The 22,760-nt window shown below is 45.4% G+C and overlaps 1 protein-coding gene and 1 long non-coding RNA gene across 2 annotated transcripts in view; one reads left to right on the top strand and one right to left on the bottom strand.

Annotated features, from left to right (window-relative positions):
- LOC123389272 overlaps nt 1-22,760 on the bottom strand; it is a 163,350-nt gene that overhangs the window by 104,380 nt on the left and 36,210 nt on the right. The gene's annotated exons all lie outside the window — the stretch shown is intronic.
- On the top strand, nt 1,347-10,535 carry LOC123389265. The gene is made up of 2 exons (XR_006603842.1): nt 1,347-2,226; nt 7,734-10,535. It is a non-coding gene; the product is annotated as an uncharacterized LOC123389265 (long non-coding RNA).

Genomic DNA, 22,760 nt, shown 5'->3' on the forward strand with positions numbered 1-22,760 from the left:
AGACAGACACCAAATGAAATCACTTAGGCATGGGTTCCAAAAAAGTCAAATTCACAGAAAAAGAGAGGAGCTGTGGTTGCCAAGGGCTGGGAGGTAGGAAAATGGAGAGGCATTGGTCAAGGGGTAGAAACTTCCAGCTATAAGATTAACAAATTCCAGAGATCTAAGTTATAGTACAGTGACTATAATTAATAATACTGAATTGTATACTTGCTACTTGCTAAGAATGTAGATATTAAGTATTCTTACCACACACACATACAAAATAGTAACTATGTGAAGAGAAAAAAAGGTGATCATAAATAACAAAGAAATATTTTCCCACCCAGTGCATTCTGTTACATTTTCTCCAGCCCCAGGGTATCAGGGAAGATAAGAGTACAAGGTAGCAGGCTCAGGTGAGGCCAGTGGTTTGGCAGGACGGCACAAGCATCATACACTTCAACTAGAGCAGTTCCATTGCCTCGGAAATAGTAAGACTGCCTTTCCAGAAAGGGTTTTGCCTCTCAGAATGTTGAAAACCCACATTCTACAGCATTCTTATTTTACAGACGAGGAGACTGAAGAATGGAATAACTAAGCAACAAGGTCAAGGGCAGCACACAATGGTGCATAGTTGGTGGGCGCACCATGAGGAGCTTGCAGACCGCACACGGGCCCTCACCTGCCCCTGGCGGGTCCAGCCGACTGTGATCACTTCTGCCCACTACACCGCTTCTATCTGTCCTATTGCTTGGAAACTCCTTCTTTAACCATGCTTACAGGAGTCACTTGAATTATTATTACTCGAATTATTTTACTTTTTACCAAAACATTTATTTTGAAACAACTGAAATTTCCAGAACAGCTGCTGGCACAGTAAAAACAGGGTGACCAATCATTTTCCTGGGACAGAGGGGTTTCCCAAACACAGGACTGTCAATGCCAAAACTGGGACTGTCCCAAGCACACCAGAGTGGCTGTTACTCCAAATTTAAAGACACCCCCCACCCCCTATAAGTTGCCCACCTCACCTGGTACTCCACCACCTCTGAATACTTTGGTGTAGATTTTCTACAAGAACATTTTCTGTCATAACTTACAAACCATCAAAATCAGGAAAGTAGCATTGACACCTTATGACTCTTATTCCCAGACTCCATTCATGTGTAGCAACTGTCCCAACAATGTCCTTTCTAAGAAAGAAATTCACTTCTGATTCCCACTTTGCATTTAGTTCTCATGTTTCTCTGGTCCCCTTCAATCTGGAACGGTTCCTCAGTCTCTCTTTGGCTTCAGTGATGTTGTAAGATAGCCACAGGTGGTTTCTCTGATAAGCTAGGTAGGGTCCAAGTTCCTTTGGGACACACATTGTATGCTGAAAGCATAGAGCACGAAGAACATGTTTATCATTGTCAAAGTTGCCCCATAAATAACTGGTCAACCAACAGGAGCAAGCAGGTAAAGGTAGCCATGATTCTACTGGGGTACTGATTTAGTTTTTCTCAGCAACAACCCAAAGTCCCCCAAACCCTGGTGGTCCAATGCTAGCAGAGCTGAAGAATGGAAAGACTCTCTCTCTCTTCCACAGTCCCTCACCCCTCTACATTCTCTTTAGAAGTCAAGAACATACTGAAGAGATCCAGAGCTGAAAGAGTTAAATTGTGTGAAGCTTCTGCTAACTTGCTTTTCTGTAACTGCTCTGCTGCTTTGCGGGTTGTACCTTGAGAAGTAGGAGCATGGCCTTCCCCTTGTGTTCCCCTCCATTCCCCCCAGGCCCCACATCCTAAGCACGTTCCCTGCTTAAGAGATGTCCTTGATTTATGCTTGTGGTTAACAAAGAAGAGAACTGTTTTGTCCTAGTTTCACAGCCGCCCAGCTACACCCGGACGATAAGATATGGCTAACTGAAAAATGTAAACTGTGCAGAGCATACCAGAAATTGTAACTGTGTAAAGAGGTCACTGTGATTGTGGCTTTGTACCGAGCCTTTGTCTAAAAAATGTATAAAAACCATATGCTCCCTTTGATTAGGGCTCTCAGCCTCTGCCTGATCTTCGGGTATGTTGCAGAGCCCCAGCATGCTGGAACAATAAAGCCCGTGTTGTTGCAGAAAGAGCTGCCTTGGTGTCGTTCCTCTGCGCCTCCCTAGGTTGAGGTCTTCTCGACCCTAACATTTGGAGGTTCCACCGAGATTTGACCCAGCCAACGGGACGCCAGACAGGACGGCCCCAACTTACTCTTTGGGTAAGTCTACGGCACCTATTCCTCTTTGGGTACCGATAGTCATGTGCACATGTTAGTCTGATTCTGTTTTCTTGTGATTTCTGGTGATATCTGGGCAACCTTCAGTGTCTGACAGACGTGTCTGGGAGACACCGGTTGCAACCCTGGGGGACGCCCCGGAGGTGAAGGAGGGCCAGGGACGCCTGGTGGCCTCCTATCGGGTAGATCCAGAGGATCCACATCTGCTATATCCCAGAAAACACTATCATAGGCCACTATTTTATTTTTCATCTCTCCTATGGTCCCAGTGGGGACAAGCACTTGTGTCCTGCTTTCTTCTAGGTTTGGTGACCACAGGAATCTTCCTGTACTTCGAGATGGGACAAAACACATCAACTCCCCTGTCCCTAACCCTAGCCCATTGGTCAGAGGTTCAGGCTAGGGCTCATAATCTCTCTCTCTCTATAAAGAAAACTAAATGGCAGACTCTCTGTGCCGCTGAATGGCCATCTTTCAAGGTCAACTGGCCCCCCGAGGGGTCTTTCCATCTTTCCCTGATTTTGCAGGTCAAAAGCGTCATCTACCGGCCCCGACCCGAGGGACATCCGGACCAGGAGCCTTATATCTTGGTGTGGCAGGATCTCTGCGAAAATCCTCCCTCTTGGGTTAAGCCTTTTCTGCCACCTGCTCCTAATCTCCCACTTCCTTTGTCCCTTTTGCCTGCAAATCCGATGGTCCTTGCTCTAACAGTGCCCATCCCCCCGGCCGGACCCACTCCAACTCCCCTGTAAAGTCTCTTCAAGCCCCCTGTACTTCCAGACTCACAGGACCTTCTCCTCTTTGAAGCTCCCCCTCCTTACCCTCCAGTACCTGGTCCACAGCCCCTACCTCCTCATATTCCTCCTCAACCGGGACCGGTGCCTTCTGATCCGCCTTCCGCCACCTCTGCACTGGTGCCTGACTCCGTCTCTCCTTCCAGACCAGCCCATGGCACCCCGTAGCTGCACGGCCCGGGCTGATAATGATCAAGGTCCTGAGGCGGAGGCAGTCGTGCTCCTGCTCAGACCATATGGCCCAGACATTCCAAATGGGCAAGGGGGCCACATGCCGGCCCTCCAGTACTGGCCTTTCTCCTCCTCTGATCTCTATAACTGGAAAAATAATAACCCTCCTTTCTCTGAGGACCCTGCCCGCATAACAGATCTAATTACCTCTCTACTGAACTCCCATCAGCCCACATGGGACGGCTGCCAGCAGCTGTTCTCAGTCCTCCTCACCTCTGAGGAGAAGGAGAATGTCCTCCTGAATGCCCGAAAGAATGTGCCTGGCCCCGGCGGGCAACCTACACAGCTTCCTAATCTGATTGATGAATATTCACCTCTGATGCACCCTGACTGGGATCCTAATCTGCCTGAAGGTAGGAGATACCTCGAAATCTATCACCAGACTCTAGCGGCAGGTCTCAGGGAAGCGAGCCGAAAGTCCACTAATTTAGCTAAGGTAAGAGGTGTGATCCAGGGCCCTACTGAAAGCCCCTCTCTATTTCTAGAAAGGCTTCTTGATGCCTACCGGAGGTATACTCCCGTTGACCCTCAGTCGGAGGAACAGCAGGCGTCAATAGCCATGGCTTTCATTGGGCAGTCTGCACTAGACATAAGAAGGAAGCTGCAGAGGCTGGAGAGATTACAAGACTTAACTATTAGAGATTTGGTCAGAGAAGCTAACAAAATTTTTAATAAAAGGGAAACAGAGGAGGAGAAAGAAGAAAGGAAGGAGAGAGAAAGAGAGGAAAAGGAAAAAGAAAGGGATAAAAGAAGGAACAAAGAGTTGACTAAGATCCTGGCCGCAGTGGTAGAAACTGGTAGAAAATCAGATACTAAGACTTCAGGAAAGATAAGGAACCTGGGCCACTCTCCTAGGCGACGCCCGAACTTGGCCTCAGACCAGTGTGCCTACTGTAAAGAGCGTGGACACTGGGCTAAGGAATGTCCTAAAAAGAAGAACAAGCCACCACCCCGCACTACCAACCTCCTGGCTCTTGAAGATGATGATTAGGGGGGACGGGGCTTGGGTATAATTTCTGGTGGAGGGGACTCCTATCGATTTTGAGGTCGATACTGGAGCTGTTTATTCAGTCTTGCAGCAGGCCCTAGGGCCCCTCTCATCCAAACGGGCCCTTGTCAGGGGGGGCGAAGGGGAGCAGGTACCGCCCCTGGACCACCAAGCGGATGGTGGATTTAGGGAACGGGAGGGTGCACCACTCCTTTTTGGTGTTCTCTGAATGCCCTGCCTGCTGGGGAGAGACTTGCTGACCAAATTGCTAGCCAGGATTACCTTCACTGATTCCGGGCCTTTGATTTTTTTTTTTTAAACCCCATTGTGGGCCTACGCCATTCGGATAAGGATGTTTCCCCTCCACTATCTCCGCCTGTAGTCAATACCCTGACTGTCACCCTAGAAGATGAGTACAAGCTGTTTGAAGGGCCCAACCCTACGGACCACCTCCCGGATTTGGAAGGATGGCTACAGGACTTCCCTGAGGCTTGGGCTGAAACGGTGGGATTGGGTTTAGCAACTGCCCAACCCCCTGTAGTGGTGGCACTTAAGACCTCTGCCACCCCTATCCAGGTAAAATAATACCCAATGAGTAAGGAAGCTTGAGAGGGCATCCGCCCTCACATCACCAAGCTCCTTCAACAAGGAGTCTTAGTGCCCTGCCAGTCAGCCTGGAACACTCCCTTACTCCCTGTAAAGAAACCTGGAACTAGTGACTATGGCCCTGTGGAAGACCTAAGGGAAGTGAATGCTTGGGTGGAGATAATACACCCTACGGTGCCAAACCCATATAATCTCCTCAGCACGCTAAGTCCCTCCCGAGTCTGGTACACTGTGCTAGACTTAAAAGATGCCTTCTTCTGTTTGTGGCTGCATCCTGACAGCTAACACATTTTTGCTTTTGAGTGGACCGATCCTGATGCTGGAATTTCGGGTCAACTCACCTGGACGCGGCTTCCCCAGGGTTTTAGAAATTCTCCCACCCTGTTTGATGAAGCCTTGCATAAGGACTTGAAATCCTTCCAGGAGACACATCCCACCTTGACTCTTTTGCAGTATGTGGATGACCTCCTACTGGCTGCTGAGACCCAGCAGGAGTGTCTCCATGGGACTAAAGCCCTGTTAAGGGCTCTGGCTACCCTGGGATATCGAGCCTCTGCCAAAAAGGCTCAACTCTGCCAGTTAGAAGTGATGTTTCTAGGCTATAAGATCAAGGAAGGTAAAAGGTGGCTCACGGACGCAAATTCCGCCTCCTCAGACTAGAAGGCAACTAAGGGAGTTCCTAGGGATGGCAGGCTTCTGTCGCTTATGGATACCTGGCTTCGCTTCCTTAGCTGCCCCGCTTTATCCCCTCACCAAAAATGAGGCCCCCGGGGCGCCTGGGTGGCTCAGTGGGTTAAGCCGCTGCCTTCGGCTCGGGTCATGATCTCGGGGTCCTGGGATTGAGTCCCGCTTCGGGCTCTCTGCTCAGCAGGGAGCCTGCTTCTCTCTCTCTCTCTGCCTGCCTCTCCGTCTACTTGTGATTTCTCTCTGTCAAATAAATAAATAAAATCTTAAAAAAAAAAAATGAGGCCCCCTATGAATGGGGGAAGGAACAACAAGAGGCTTTTGATGGGATAAAGCGGGCACTGCTTTCAGCCCCCGACTTGGCCTTACCAGATGTAGAAAAACCCTTCACCTTGTACTTGGAAGAAAGAAACGGGGTGGCAAGAGGAGTACTGACCCAATCCTTGGGCCCCTGGAAGCGCCCCGTAGCCTAACTATCCAAAAGATTGGATCCTGTTGCTGGCGGATGACCAAGGTGCCTGAAAGTCATAGCCGCCGCAGCTTTACTTGTCAGGGATGCTGACAAATTGACTTTGGGACAGAAAATCATTCTTACTGCCCCTCACACTTTGGAAAGTGTGATCCGGCAACCCCCAGACCGCTGGCTCTCCAATGCTCACATAACCCACTATCAGAGACTCCTGTGAGACAAAGACCACATCTCTTTTGGCAATCCTGTGCTCCTTAATCCCGCCACCCTGCTGCCAGAGGAGACGGATGACCCAGTAATCCATTCCTGCCAGGATATCCTGGCTGAAGAAACAGGCGCGAGGCCAGACCTCCAGGACAGACCCCTGCCCCATGCTGATGTAACTTTGTTCACGGACGGGAGCAGCTTCCTACAACAAGGGGAGCAACGGGCAGGGGCGGCGGTGGTTGGGCCTCGAACTGTGGTTTGGTCAGCACCCTTAACTCCTGGAACTTCTGCTCAGAAAACAGAACTTATTGCTCTAACCCAAGCCTTGCGCCTGGTGACGGGCCAGCAGGCTAATATCTGCCGCTATGCCTTTGCCACTGCTCATGTACATGGTGCCATCTACCGGCAGCGGGGGCTTCTCACCTCCACTGGAAAGAAATCAAGAACAAACGGGAGATTATAGATCTCCTTGAGGCTATCCATCTCCCAAAGGAGATGGCCATCATACCCTGCCCTGGACATCAAAAAGGTGAAGACCCAGTTGCCCAGGGCAACCGTCGCGCACACGAAGAAGCAAGAGCGGCCGCCCTGCGTGACCCCCCGGTAGCAAACATCCTGACTACATTGGAAGAAGTCACTGAGCTGGAGACCCTGGAGGAAAAGGTAAATGAATTTTTACTTTTCACCCACAGCCTCACCCATCTAGGTACCAGAGTGCTTCTGGAGTTATTAAAGGACCAAAATCTACCGTCCCTACCTCCGGGTAGGGCGAAGGAACTGGCTCAAGACATTGTTTCCTCCTGCGAAGCCTGCACAGTGACAAACGTGCAACGAGCAGACGGCTCCCCCGGAACCAGGGACCGGGGAAACCGGCCTGGAATCTTCTGGGAAGTAGACTTCACCGAGGTAACACCAGCAACATATGGAAATAAGTATCTGCTAGTCTTTATAGACACTTTTTCAGGATGGGTCGAGGCCTTCCCCACTAAGAAGGAGACGGCCATGGTCATGGCCAAGAAGATCCTAGAAGAGATCTTTCCCTGATTTGGGCTGCCTAAGGTAATAGGATCTGGTAATGGACCTGCATTTGTGGCCCAGGTAAGTCAGGGATTGGCCAGGGTCTTGGGGTTTAATTAGAAACTGCATTGTGCTTATAGACCCCAGAGTTCAGGGCAGGTAGAAAGAATGAATAGAACTATAAAAGAGACCTTAACCAAATTAGCTATAGAGACTGGCTTGAAAGATTGGAGGGTGCTCCTTCCTTATGCCCTTTTCAGTGCGCGTAATACCCCTTCCCCCTCTAGGAGGAACCTGACCCCATTTGAAATCCTCTATGGGGGACCCCCTCCTTTAAAACACATGACTGAACATGGATATGGGACCTCTGTTACTTCCTCTGCCATGCTGATACCCAGACTTAAGGCTCTGGAGGCCATCCAGAAATATATCTGGAAGGGCCTATCAGAGGCCTACCGACCGGGTACTGTTACTCCCCACTCTTATTCTGTAGGTGATTGGGTCTACGTCCGCTGACACCAGGTACACAGCCTTGAGCCTCGGTGGAAGTGACCCTACTTGATCCTGCTGACCACGCCAACTGCTGTCAAGGTCGACAGCATTGTGGCCTGGATCCATGCTAGTCAGCTCAGACCTGCTCCTGCTGATCAACACCAGAGCGGCACACTCCTGTCCCCTCCTGAGACTAACAGACTTGGGCAACCAGGTGGCACCGACGACCTTCACCAGTCTACAGGCTCTACTCCAAGCGCAGGAAACCGGTGGACTGCCCATCGGCACCCAACCAACCCCTTCCGCATCAAGCTGGCCCGTAAAAATCCCACAACATGACTCTGTTTCTCGGGCCAGTCCTTTCGCTCCTGGCAGCACTAACTCTGTGCAGCCAACTTCGAATGATTTATAGCAATCCCCATGCGCCCCAACAAATGGCATGGGAGATTTCAAATCCTATGGGCCAGGTCGTATGGAAGATACATAGGACTCATACCCCTGGTGCGTGGTGGCCATCATTAACCCCTGATCTTTGCCAGTTATTCATGGGGTTAGATACCTGGGACATACCAGACCAAGAAAACCAGAATAAAATGCCCATTTGCATGCCTTACCCTCTTGATAAGGAGCCCTACTATGGGTGCTCGACTGCCCAGGTCCGATGTGCACTTAGCTCCCTAGATTTTTATGTTTGTCCTAAGGATGGGCGGAAGCGAGCCCAAGTTCTAAAATGTCCAGAATCTTTCTACTGTAAGGCTTGGGGGTGCGAGAACACAGGATATGCCTATTGGTGACCCTCATCCTCATGGGATTGGATCCAAGTCCAGAGAAATAATACCCATCACAACAAAAGGGATCCAATACCAGCCTGTTGGACTGGAGTATCAGGATGTGAGAAGTCGGCACTGTGTAATGGCTTAAATATTACCTTTACACCCGCTGGGAGAGACCCTTCTACTTTAACTCAATGGTATAAAGGAAGGACATGGGGACTGCGGTTATATAAAGAGGGTTATGATGATGGTCCATGGTTTACCATCCGCTTGCGGACGATAGAGACTCCAAAACCAGTAGGTCCTAATCCAGTTCTCAAACCATCTCGTCCAGCCCCAATGCCAGGACCCCCTTCGGAGCCCCACTCTCTGCCCACAACTGGCAGCCCCCCTTTGGGAACTCTAGCTCCGGGGACCTCTTCTCCCACCTCACCATCCTCAACCCAATTCCCTCTAACATCCCCCGTTACTCAGTCTCCCCCCGGTCCAGCATTATTCTACTTAATAAAGGGGGCCTATTCTGCCCTGAATGCTACTCATAGTGAGCTAACGACCTCCTGCTGGCTCTGCTTATCAGCTTCCCCTCCCTATTATGAAGGTGTAGCCAGTAATGGAACCATTAGTTCCACCACGGCCTGTAGTTGGGATGCAAAACCCGGGTTGACCCTCCCTGAGGTGAGAGGCAAGGGAACCTGCATCAGGACCGCTCCTACTGCCTTGCAAGATTTGAAACCATGGACTCTAATTCTTCTGATCCCTATCTGGCACCTAGCTCTGGCCTATGGTGGGCCTGTGACACAGGGCTCACCCCTTGCATCTCTACTGGCATCTTCAATGCCTCTGCTCATTTCTGTGTGATGGTACAACTATATCCCCGCATTCTATGCCACTCCTCCGACAGCTTTGAAGACCATTTCAGGCCCCTGGTCACTCGCTATAAGAGAGAGCCTATTTCTATTTCTCTGGCTAGTCTCATGGGCCTAGGGGTTGCAGCAGGAGTGGGAATGGGAGTAGGTTCCATGGTGCATACTTCCAGCCAAATTGCCCACCTACAGGCTGCCATTGATCAAGACCTTAAGGCATTAGAAACCTCTATCACTGCCTTATAGGACTCTCTGACCTCCCTAGCTGAGGTGGCCCTCCAGAATAGAAGGGACTTAGATCTCCTGTTTATGAAAGAGGGTGGCCTATGCGCCGCTCTTGGAGAAGAATGTTGCTTTTATGCAGACCACTCTGGAATGGTCCAGGAATCCATGGCCTGGAGGCTCGCCAACAAGAAAGAGAGGCTCAGAGAGGATGGTTCGAATCTTGGTTTTCTCAGTCACCTTGGCTGACAACTCTTTTGTCAGCGCTTGTGGGACCCATACTTTTTCTCCTCCTGCTTTTGACTATAGGACCCTGTATTTTCAATAAGTTGATAGCCTTTGTACAAGATAGAATAAGACAGATCAAGTTAATGGTAATAAGGCAACAATATGAAGCATTACACTCAGATGATCTTCACAAACTCTAAGGTTAGAGATACCCACAAGAAGAAGTGGGGAATGAAGAGATCCAGAGCTGAAAGAGTTAAATTGTGTGAAGCTTCTGCTAACTTGCTTTTCTGTAACTGCTCTGCTGCTTTGCAGGTTGAACCTAGAGAAGTAGGAGCATGGCCTTCCCCTTGTGTTCTCCTCCATTCCCCCAAGGCCTTACATCCTGAGCACTTTCCCTGCTTAAGAGATGTCCTTGAATTATGCTTGTGGTTAGCAAAGAAGAGAACTGTTTTGTCCTAGTTTCACAGCCGCCCAGCTACACCCGGACGATAAGATATGGCTAACTGAAAACTGTAAACTGTGCAGAGCATACCAGAAATTGTAACTGTGTAAAGAGGTCACTGTGATTGTGGCTTTGTACCGAGGCTTTGTCTAAAAAATGTATAAAAACCATATGCTCCCTTTGATCAGGGCTCTCAGCCTCTGCCTGATCTTCAGGTATGTTGCAGAGCCCAGCATGCTGGAACAATAAAGCCCGTGTTGTTGCAGAAAGAGCTGCCTTGGTGTCGTTCCTCTGCGCCTCCCTAGGTTGAGGTCTTCTTGACCCTAACAATACTCATTCTAGGCTGGCCCCACAAGCCCTAGCAGCACTGGACTAACCCAACAAGGAGTGAGATACTGGGACTATGGAAATGAGCCTGTGTATTGCCTTACATTGACCTTATTTTTGTTGTGATGCACACTGAGCATTATTAGGGCCACAGTGGGTTAAGAGGACTTTGCTCTTGCCTAGGCCAATGGTGCTTGTTAGAGATAGACACTCAGATCTGGAGAGAGGAGGACCACAGCTATGCCCACAGGCAGTAGTGGGTGAGTTTTAAGGTAACATGTAGATTCTGGAAGCCCAGATTCCAGTAGGGAGTTTTAAGGGAACCTGTAGATTCTTTCCACAGGTTTTTGACCATAAACAATGATGGCATGAACACCACTGTCAGGAAATTATATGTCGATTATATCAGAAATCCCAAACCCAGTAACTTAAAAGGAAAAAAAAAACCCAAACCCTTAGGTGTATGGGCTGTCTATCTCTATACCTATAACATGGGCCACCACATAATCACAGTAACAATAATTGCTAACACAAAGCACTTAATGTTTTAAAAATAGAGGCACAAAGAAGCCAAGTAAATTGCCCAAGGTCAAATGCTCATAAGTGGAAGGGTCAGAGTTCTTGCTCTTAACTCTTGGATAATAACTTAATTACTTAGTTGGCTCTGCACTGACATAAACAATGAATAGCCCGAATTGATAAGTGACTAATTCAAATACAAACAGGCCAGCCTGCCCATGAAAAAGAAAACATCTGAAGTCAAATAGAAAAAAAAAACACAAAAAACAAATGTTTCAAAATCACAGCTGGCAAATGACTTCAGAGCAGGATGCAGAACTTGCAGTGGTAGTCTACACAGATAACAGATGTCTACTTAATAGGTCTGTTTCTCATTCCTTGGTAAATGTCAAGCTTTCTTTCAATACCCCAGTGCTTCATTGTTTCAATCTTGTTTCCTGCAATCCATTGAAATCTTCCAAGAGCTCAGCCCTACTGCCGAGACCCTGCACGGACTGCAGTCTGCAGTTTACACGTGCCATCTACAGGCATAAGAGGATGCTGGTTTTCTCCAAGGCAGCCAACAGGATTGTTTAATGGACTGTCATCCCCAAAGCCCCAGGAGGCAGAGCGGAAGGAAGTCAAGGTAAGGCAACGGCAGGGAGGAGATGGTTGGCACAAAAACTAGCAACATTAAGAGAGCCGCCAGAGGGGAATAAAGGAAATGGCAATCAAATGGGAGAGAAGAAAACAAAAATGTTAACCATATTAAATGAACAGCTGGGAAAAGTAGAAAGGGTATCAGTTACAGACCCGAAATGGAATTTGACTTCACCTCAACCCAAACCATGAGTACCCCGATAAATGATTAGAACACACAAGAGAATCTTCCAGAAAGATAAAGCTGGAAACACAATATAAACTTTAAAGGCACTATAGACTCCACAGCAAACCGTCTCCCCCACAAATCCATCAGAACCCACTGCTCCGTTTCTGTGCTTACACAATATCTTCTTAGTTTAAAATAAAACTAAATAATCTGCAATTTCATCTCAGGCCAGCCTATGATGGAAGGAGCTGATAGAGAAAATGCTTCTATTCCCATCCCCCATTTTCATGTGGAAGCTGAAGGATTCTCTAAGCCAGGACCCAAGTGAAACAACAGTAAAGGAAAGGCTCTCTTGGCCACAGCACATTTGCTCTTATGTACATGTTTTCCCTCTCAGCATTCATGTGCTTATTGACTGGATAAAGAAAAACACGATCACAGTCCAATTTTGACTTTTCAGTTGTCACTTAGAAAAAAAATTCTACCTTCTCCTTAGCCACTACTACATCATTCTAGATGTTCCAGCAGGCAATGTGGTATGTGGGAAAATTGTGGATTTGGGATTCTTGCAAAAAATCCATAGTTTAAATTCTAGCTCCATAAGTGATCAGTGCCTCTTAGCCCTAGTTTTTCTTCATTCATAAAAAAAAAAAAAAAAGGTAGAAAAACAGTTCCCTCCCTATCTCATGGTGTAGAAATAAATGGGGATATTTACTCCAGATTCCTGGGCCAGAAGAAATAATTTTAAAGCTCAGTTGTGCTTCCTGTTCCTCTTAATTTATACAACAAATGCAAAAACTCTGAAGCACTTTTTCTCTTTTTTGTTTATTCATTTGTCAAACGTTCCTGGGAGACTTCTGTAGGACAGAATGGATGTGGTTGTCTCTGTCCCCATAGAACTACAGTGAAGGGGTGGAGACAACAATGAAACAGCTCACCGTTAAATGAGTGGATGAATTTGCTTAAATTAATGAGGGGCTGGGGCTTGAATAAAGCTCCATTATGGCCAAAGAAAATGAACTTAAATTTAGAGTACTGAGTGTGAGCTCATAAGCTAGACCCCAAGTGGATTTAATTCTGGACTCCACCACTGGGCAAGTTTCTGAAATTCTCTGTGCCTCCCTTTTGTTGCAGGGTTCTGGTCTCATGGAGTTAAAGAATGATTCTCAGGGGAAAAAAAGAATGAAGTGAAGTGAAAGTTTCCTAAGTGAAGATAAGAACTCAAAGGAAAGGAGCTCTCTAGAGTGACAGGAGTCCCAAATGGGTTGCCCCTAAGGGTTTTTATGGTCAGTCTTTTGTAGAAAATGGACCAAGGAACTTGGTAAATATCTGATCTATAACATTAAGGACAAACAAAGTAGATGTTATGTTCCCTTCTTTCTGGTTAATATCTTGTCTATAACATTTCTCAACATCTGGGATTTCTGTGAGCCAGGTTACTTACCCTCTGCTTGACCCTAGTTACCTACCCCCTACCTAGTCTCTTCCTATCTAGCCCTGCCTTTCCCTTATTCTCATCTTTGCTAAGCCGGAGATAATAATTCCCCACTGGGTTACTGAGAAAAGGAAAAAAAAGCAACACTTCTTGGAGTTCCCCACTTCTCCTCTGAGGCACTTACTCTATAAATCTACTGGTTTCCTGAGATACCTAGATTTCCATGTAGTCTCCAGGTATCTCGAACTGCCCTAAAGAAGCATTTCAGAAGTGGTCCAATGGTTTTTATCAATAAACCAAAAATAAGAGATGACACCCAATCCCCCAGCCGGAGGATAGGAGGACCCACTAGCTAAAATGTACATACCAGCTAGATACTTTGGCATATTTTAAGGGTTTTCTCAAGCCTAAGAGTTGACAACAGAAACCCCCAGCACTTTTTGAGGCTATGGCCCTCTTCTAAAGGAAACTGACTGGAATGAGCTGGGGCTCATTGATTAGAATTACCAGGCTCAACCCAGATGTATCTGATCGCACAGTTTTTTCATTCCCACTTTACCCCCTGAGAACCTGACCTCCATCTGGTTCAGCTGAAGCAGCAGCCCTTGAAAAGAAAGGCAGGACTGAAAGGGACAAAAAGTCCAGGTTCTGGAAATCTCCTTGGTGTGGCCGCTTACTGGCACAAATGCATAAGCCACAGGCCTGAGTGCCCTCGTGCATCACAGGAAGACCATGCAAAGGTAAATCGCTAAGGCAAGTAGAAATCCCAGATTCTCACAGCCGGGGGGGGGGGGGGGGGGTGGTGGTGTGTGTGTCAATCTGTCCCAAGCATTTGAACTGAAGGTAAAAATGCTACATAAAGCTACTAGGAAAGCGTGTATTCCTCTTCAACCCCAACCCACCCCCCAACAAAAACAAACAAACAAAAATTCTTAAAGCTTATTTTAAATAAGGCACAAAAATACTCAAATCAATAATAATAGTAGTGGCAATAATAATAAGATGCTTCTTAGCCTGACTGTCCTGGACCCGACTCTCCTCCGTAGTGTGGTGGGCGCTGGGACAGACAGGTGAACCGGGTTGGATCTTAAGCAAGCAGCACGCTGCGCGGTTTGGGTCGCCATGGAAACCGCCTGCGGAGGGGCTGATCCGCTGCAGGTGGGAGGGTCGGGCAGTGGCTGCCAGGAGTCGCCAAGGGAATAAAGCTACTGACTTCCTTTGACCCTCAAGAGCTGGGCTTTTCCCGGGGACAGGAAACAGAAAGTTGCTTCTCAACTCAGAATCACACTGGTTGGAAACCCAGACCCCAGGCCTCCACTCCCGACCTGCTGAATCAAAATCTCCGCAGCGAGGACCCGGAATCTGGATTTAACCAGGTACTACATAGGGTAGGGAGGTTGGGGGAACACCGGGTTCGCTTGTTCTTTTTTAACTCAACCCCCCCCCCCCAACACACCGCCTCGTAGTGGTAGAAGACTCTGCACCCACTTTCCTCACCAGTGGCTCTCTAGCTTGGGGGAGTCCTTGGAGCTGGAAAGGCAGGAACACTTCAGTTCCTTAACCTGAAGTGTAAACTGACTGGAAGCGTCGCTGCTCTTTGTGGGTTCCCCACTAGGGGGCAGCCTCGTCCTTTGCTCCTGTTCGTTCCGCCAAACGGGTCCACGTGTTTTTAAATCCAGTTTATTTCTGCCGCAGTCTGGTTAATATCAGCTGTTCTAGAAAGCGGAGTTTGGATGCAGAGAGAAATGTCTCCTTAGGAGGAATGGGGCAGTAACGGAGCTCCCTAGAGTGGGATCATCTATGGGTCTCTAGTACCCCGTGCATTTACCATGCCTTACCTGGTAACCTGTTTCTAGATCGGACTTCCGTGCCATATGCATGGCATGTAAAGGCAGATGTTCTATATTAGCTTAGAATGTACTTCCTCCAATTCAAACTTCTTCCAAATCGGAACTATTGCTAAGTGAGTGCGAGGGAGTTGAAATGAGTAAGGCCAACAAAAGCTGTTTTACACAAGGGGCTTTCCTGAGCTAGTGTGTATTATAATTTCTCAAGATAAAGCTACAACAATGAGCATTTATTTCCCATGGCACCTTCTTTCTGAGAGTGACTCACAGACCAAACTATGGTCACAGAACCCTCTTTGGGAAACACTCAGCTAGGGAAATAGTGTGACCTCCCCCATGAAGTTTGTGTAAGGTGGATGGTACAGAGCTGTTGGGGCTTCTGGTTTCTCAGCATGGCGATGGCAAAATCGATTAGGTCCGCCTTCCAGGAGAGGGATGGAAGAGGTCATTTGAAAAAGGGGTTGGGGTGCCTGAATGGCTCAGTGGGTTAAAGCCTCTGCCTTCAGGCCAGGTCATGATCCCAGGGTCCTGGAATTGAGAGTCCTGGGACCGAGCCCGGCATCCGGCTCTCTGCTCAGCAGGAAGTCGGCTTCCTTTTCTCTCTCTCTCCGCCTGCCTCTCTGCCTATTTGTGATGTGTCTGTCAAATAAATACATAAACCTTTAAAGAAAGTGGGATAAAGAATTAAATTGCTGGGGGATATGTTAATGGGTATGTTTTAGGCGCTTGGTATATTTTACCCCTTGGAACCACCCTCTGAGGTATCAGTCTATCCCCATTTTAGAGAGAAATTGAAAACAAGTTATTCCAAAACCCTATCCAGCCTTGAGTAGGCAGAAAATGACAGGGCTGATATTCAAAGTCAGAGCTTCCTTAGTACAAGGCAGAACCCAGCCCAGCACCACAGGAGCCCGCAAGACTTGGGCAGAACACAGGTTTTATTTCCAGGGTCAGCTGAGTAATAATGGTGAAAAGTAGTCCGCTCTCAAATAGTGAGCCCCCCAGTGTCAGCTTTTGGGGGGGGGCAGGAAATAATTCTTTTTCAATATATATATGGTTAGGAAAAATTGGAAAATTTGCTGGAACAGTATCAAAGCAGTGACTTCATGACTGACAATTTCCATAGCGTCCAATTGGAGAGTCAAGTTTGACTTTGAGTTTCCTGGTTTCATTGAGTAGGAGAGGGTACTGCCATTAGGCTTAGCAATGAAAGAACAAGGATTTTTTATTATTAATATTTTTTTTCATTTTTCAAAATTTATGTATATTTAGGGATGGATAGAGAGACAGGGAGATACAGAATGCACAGCAGGTGGGAAGGGGCAGAGGGAGAGGAGAGAGAGAATCCCATGCTGATTCCTACCCCAGCGTGGAGCCTGACTCAGGGTTGATCTCAGGACCATAAGATCATGACCTGAATGGAAACCAAGAGCCCAGCGCTTAACCGACTGAACCTCCCAGGTGCCCCTGGCTTTGCTGTTTCAATTTTATTTTATTGGAAAGAAAATAAGTTAGCCTCAGCTAGAATGAAACCAAACCCAAAAAAGCTATGGGATATTTGGGTGGACCAAACACAGGTGTGAAATTGGATCCTGATTCTGAATTATACTGATTGGGATCCCCGGTGCTACTGAAAATTATTGGCATAATAGTGTCAGCTACAGAGAAAATGTTCGGGGGTGGGGGGGATAGAGAGGACAGGCGTGTTTCAGGACACTTGAGGAAAGGGAGATTTTGAAGATGACACTGATGGGTCTTTGAACTTTTTCTCAGTTTCCGATCTTTTCTGCCACAGCCTACACAGACACAGCAAAAAGCTAGTTTATCTGCAAAATAGAGAATCTAAATGGCAGAAATACAGAGGGATTTCTACTGAAGACTCAGTTTCTGGAAAGCATTATGACTTTTCAGAAGCCTTATCAGAAGTCTCTCTCATGTTTCAAGTTCACAGTCAAAGAAAGGCTGAATCACTGAAGGGAATGAATCATTAGTTAAAAATAACATAAAAAGTCTGTCCATTGAGCCTCCTCTTAAATGCTTGCTAAAATGTGTGTTTCCGCAGGGCTCCTATGGAAGGCCCATTTAAGTACAACTGAGAGGCTTTCTGGAGCTGGGGGGGGGGGGGGGGGGGGGGTGGCGCAGGTTGGGCCGAGGGCGGGGGGAGTTCCTACTGGAGGAGGGCTCCTCCTATCCTCGGGCTCTTCCAGAATGTCTCTCAGTCTGCAGAGTTAGCCAGACTCAAAGCACACATGTCCACGGAGAGAGCGAGTTAGCCCGCATCCGTGTCACTGTGGGAAACCGAGTGGGAAGTACAGCTGAAACGGAAGGATCAAAGATGAGAAGGTGGTCAAGGCTCACAGCCTCCACTGCTGAAAGAGCGAGCCTGGGGCTTGCTGCTTTCCTGCGTGCTTAGGATGATTAACTAGCAGATATCAGAAAAGACCTGCTCGCTCTTAGGATTCACCAACTCTTTGGTGAGAGGCAGGACCCCATGTTAAAAAGAAAAAAAGCTTATTCCTGAAGTCATTTGTATGTCCGTTGCTTGAACCTGAAAATTCTTGATTCTCAGGATGGGTCCTCTAAATTCTTTACCTCTGTAGGCATTCACTCCTTCTGTGATCACCCAGCAGATATTTAGTAAGCTCCTACTGTGTGTCATGTAGAGTGTGAAATCTACAGCAGTGAACAAGAAGACGAAAACCCTAGCTGTCATGGAGCTTATGTTCTAATGGGAGGGGCAGACAAACAATATATAAGAAAATCATGCTGTATAGGAAATAGTGGCCAATACAGAAGAGAAAAGGAAAGCAGGGATGAGGGATAAAGAAGTGTTGGGGCATGTGGTCTCCTTGCAAAGGGGACATTCAAGCACAGACCTCAGCAACTGGAGAAGTTAATTGTGCAGTAGTATGTGGAGGATTGTCTTCCAGGGCTGAGGGGAAAGCAAGTGCAAAGGCCCTGTGGTGGGAGTGAGCTGGCAGGTTTGGAGAGCAGAAAGGAGGCAGTGTGGCTGGAGCTGACTGAGCAGGCAGGAAGGTGATAGGAGGTGAGGTCAGAGAAGCAGTGGGAAGCGTGGCTTTACAGACCCTTGTATTCCTTTGACTTTTTCTCTGAGATATGAGCCTGCTGAAGGAGAATGTTATGATCAGCTCCTTAAAATATTGAGATCTAATTCACATATTATTAAATTCACCCATTCAAAGTATACAGTTCAGTGGTTTTAGTCTACTTAGAGTTGTGCACTCTATAATTCCAAAACATTCTCATCCAACCAAAAAAACCTCTAGTACTTGTTAGCAGTTACTCCCCATTCTTCCCTTCCCCGAGTCCTGGGAAATGACTAACCTGTTTTCATCTCTGTGAACTTGGCAATTCTGGACATCTCACAAAATTAATTCCTATATTGTATGAATTCTTGGGCCTGGTTTTTGTTTCCCTTGGCATATTTCGAGGATTCATTCTTGTTGTACCCTGCATCAGTACCTTAGTCTTTTTCATATCTGAATGATACTACTTCATATGGCTATACCACATCTGTTTCTCCATTCCTCAGTTGATGAACATTTGAGTACTTTCCACTTTAGAGCTGTTACAAATAATACTATCATAAATACTCATATGCAAATGAATAGATTCTTGTGTGTGTGAAACTTTTTTTAATCTCTTGGGTATGGATCTAGGAGTGCAATTGCTGGGTTATGTGGTAACTGTGTGTTTAACTTTCTGAGGAACTTGCCCAACTTTTTCCAAGCAGCGTACGTCGGCAATGCATAAGGGTTCCAATTTCTCCATATCCTGCCATCTGCTTTTTATTTTTTTATACCATCCTGGTGGGTGTGAGGTGGTATTTAATTGTGGTTTTGATTTGCATTTCCCAAAGACTAACAATACTGAGCATCTTCTCATGTGCTTATTAGATATTTGCACTACTTCTTTGGAAAAATAGATCTGTTATCTTAAAATTGGGTTATTTGTGTGTTTATTGTTGAAGTGAAATGCTTCTTCATATATTTTAGATACTAGATTCTTATCACTTCGATGATTTGAAAATATTTTCTCCCATTCTATGGATTATCTCTTTTTTTACTTTCTTGAGGGTGTCCTTTAAAGCATGGAAGTATTTAATTTTGTTGGTAATGCATTTAGTGTTATGTTTAAAAGCCAATGCCTAATTTAAGGTCACTAAGATTTATGCATTTTTTTAAGTTTTATGGTTTTGGCTCTTACATCTAGGCCTTTGATCCATTTTGACTCATTTTTAATTTTTGTTTTAAGCACTGTGAGGAATGGGTCCAGCTTCATTATTTTGTATTCGGATAGCCAGTGGTCCTAGGACCATTTGTCAAAGACTGTTCTTTCCCCCTTTGAATTGTCTGGGTACCCTTTTTGAAAATCTTTGTCCATAAGTGTGTGGGTTTATCTCTGGAGCCTTGATTATATTCTGTAGATCAATTCATCTTATGCCAATGCACAATGTCTGGATTACTGTAGCTTTTTGTATTAAGTTTTGAAACCTGGAAGTGTGAGAATCCAACTTTGTTCTTTGTTTTCAAGATTGCTTTGGCCATTCTGAGTCACTTGCATTTTCATATGAAATTTCAGGAACACTTGCCAACTTCTGCAAAACAGGCAGCTGAGATTTTGATAGAGATTGCCTTGAATACAGAAGTCAATTTGGGGAGTCTTGTCATCTTAATACTAAATTTTCCAGTCTAAGAACATGCAATGTCTTTCCCTTTACTTAGGTCTTATTTGATTTCTTGTAATGATGTTTTGTTATTTTCAGCATACAAGACTTCTTTTTTTTCATTTTTAATTTTTTATTAACATATAATGTATTATTAGCCCCAGGGGTACAGGTCTATGAATTGCCAGGTTTATACACTTCACAGCACTTACCATAGCACATACCTTCCCCAATGTCCATCACCCAACCACCCTCTCCCTTTACCCCCGCCCCGGGCAACACTCAGTTTGTTTTTTGAGATTAAGAGTCTCTTATAGACTTGTACTTTTGTTAAATTTATTACTGGATATTTTACTCTTGTGTATTGTAAGTAGAACAAGGTTTTCTTGATTTCATTTGTGGATTGTTCGTTGCTAGTATGTAGAAATATAAAAATTTTTTTGTATATTGATCTTGTATCCTATAACTTTGTTGAACTCCTTTATTAGCTCTAATAATTTTTTATGTATTTGGTAGGATTTTCTATAAACAAGAGCATATCATATGAAAATGGAGATAGTTTTAATTCTTTCCAGTTTATATGCCTATTACTTTATTTCCTTGCTCAGTTTTCCTGGCTAGAACCTCCAGCACAATGTTTAATAAAAAGGCAAGAGAGAAGACATTCTTGTTTCTGATCTTTGGGGCAGGGAAAACTTTCAGTTCTTGCTGATTCAGTATGAAGTTAACTGCCAGTTTTTCTTAGATGCTCTTGACAAAGTTAAAAAAAAATTTTCTTTTCCTAGTGGTTGTGTGTTTCTGTCATAAAAAGATGTTGCATTTTGTCAGATACTTTATTAAAATGATCATATGAGTTTTTTCATCCTGTATTTTATTAATATTTTGTATTGCATAGATTTTTTTTCATATGTTAAAGCAACATTGCATTTCTGGGATAAATCCTACTTGGTCATAGAGTATAACCCCTACTCTATGTTGCTGGAGTCTGTTTATATTTTATTGAGGATTTTGTATCTATATTCCTAAGTGATATTGACTTATAATTTTCTTGTGAGATCTTTATCTGTTTTTGTATCAGGGAAATGAGTTGGGAAGTGTGCCTCCCTCAGACATGTTTTGCAGGAGTTTTTAAGGATTGGTGTTAACTCTTTTTTAGTGTTCGAAAGAATTCACCAGTGAAGACATCTGGGCTTAGACTTTTCTTTGTTGGAGGTTTTTTTGATGACTGATTCAATCTCTTTATTTGTCAAAGGTATATTCACATATTCTGTTTATTCTTTTTTTTAATTTTTAATTTTTTATAAACATATTTTTATCCCCAGGGGTACAGGTCTGTGAATCGCCAGGTTTACACACTTCACAGCACTCACCAAAGCACATACCCTCCCCAATGTCCATAACCCCACCCCCTTCGCCCAATCCCCCTCCCCCCAGCAACCCTCAGTTTGTTTTGTGAGATTAAGAGTCACTTATGGTTTGTCTCTCTCCCAATCCCATCTTGTTTCATTTATTCTTCTCCTACCCCCTTATCCCCCCATGTTGCATCTCCACTTCCTCATATCAGGGAGATCATAAGATAGCTGTCTTTCTCCAATTGACATTTCGCTAAGCATGATACCCTCTAGTTCCATCCACATTATTGCAAATGGCAAGATTTCATTTTTTGATGGCTGCATAGTATTCCATTGGGTATATATACCACTTCTTCTTTATCCAGTCATCTGTTGATGAACATCTAGGTTCTTTCCATAGTTTGGCTATCGTAGACATTGCTGCTATAAACATTCGGGTGCACATGCCACTTCGGATCACTACGTTTGTATCTTTAGGGTAAATACCCAGTAGTGCAATTGCTGGGTCATAGGGTAGTTCTATTTTCAACATTTTGAGGAACCTCCATGCTGTCTTCCAGAGTCCACCAACAGTGTAGGAGGGTTCCCCTTTCTCCGCATCCTTGCCAGCATCTGTCATTTCCTGACTTGTTAATTTTAGCCATTCTGACTGGTGTGAGGTGATATCTCCTTGTGGTTTTGATTTGTATTTCCCTGATGCCGAGTGATATGGAGCACTTTTTCATGTGTCTGTTGGCCATCTGGATGTCTTCTTTGCAGAAATGTCTGTTCATGTCTTCTGCCCATTTCTTGATTGGATTATTTGTTCTTTGGGTGTTGAGTTTGCTAAGTTCTTTATAGATTTTGGACACTAGCCCTTTATCTAATATATCATTTGCAAATATCTTCTCCCATTCTGTCAATTGTGTTTTGGTTTTGTTAACAGTTTCCTTTGCTGTGAAAAAGATTTTGATCTTGATAAAATCCCAATAGTTTTTCCCTTGCTTCCCTTGCTTTTCGCGATGTTTCTAGGAAGATGTTGCTGTGGGTGAGGTGGAAGAGGTTGCTGCCTGTGTTCTCATCAAGGATTTTGATGGATTCCTTTCTCACATTGAGATCTTTCATCCATTTTGAGTCTATTTTTGTGTGTGGTGTAAGGAAATGGTCCAATTTCATTCTTCTGTATGTAGCTGTCCAATTTTCCCAACACCATTTATTGAAGAGGCTGTCTTTTTCCCATTGGACATTCTTTCCTGCTTTGTCGAAGATTAGTTGACCATAGAGTTGAGGGTCTATTCTGGGCTCTCTATTCTGTTCCATTGATCTATGTGTCTGTTTTTGTGCCAGTACCATACTATCTTGATGATGACAGCTTTGTAATAGAGCTTGAAGTCTGGAATTGTGATGCCATGAACTTTGGCTTTCTTTTTCAATATTCCTTTGGCTATTCGAGGTCTTTTCTGATTCCATATAAATTTTTTGTTAATATGATTATTTTTATCCTAACAAATAGGATTATTTGTTCCATTTCTTTGGAAAAAAT

This window comes from Mustela putorius, unplaced genomic scaffold (genome assembly GCF_011764305.1).
Source record: "Mustela putorius furo isolate JIRA1106 unplaced genomic scaffold, ASM1176430v1.1 tig00003964_pilon_pilon_pilon, whole genome shotgun sequence".
NCBI lineage: Eukaryota > Metazoa > Chordata > Mammalia > Carnivora > Mustelidae > Mustela > Mustela putorius.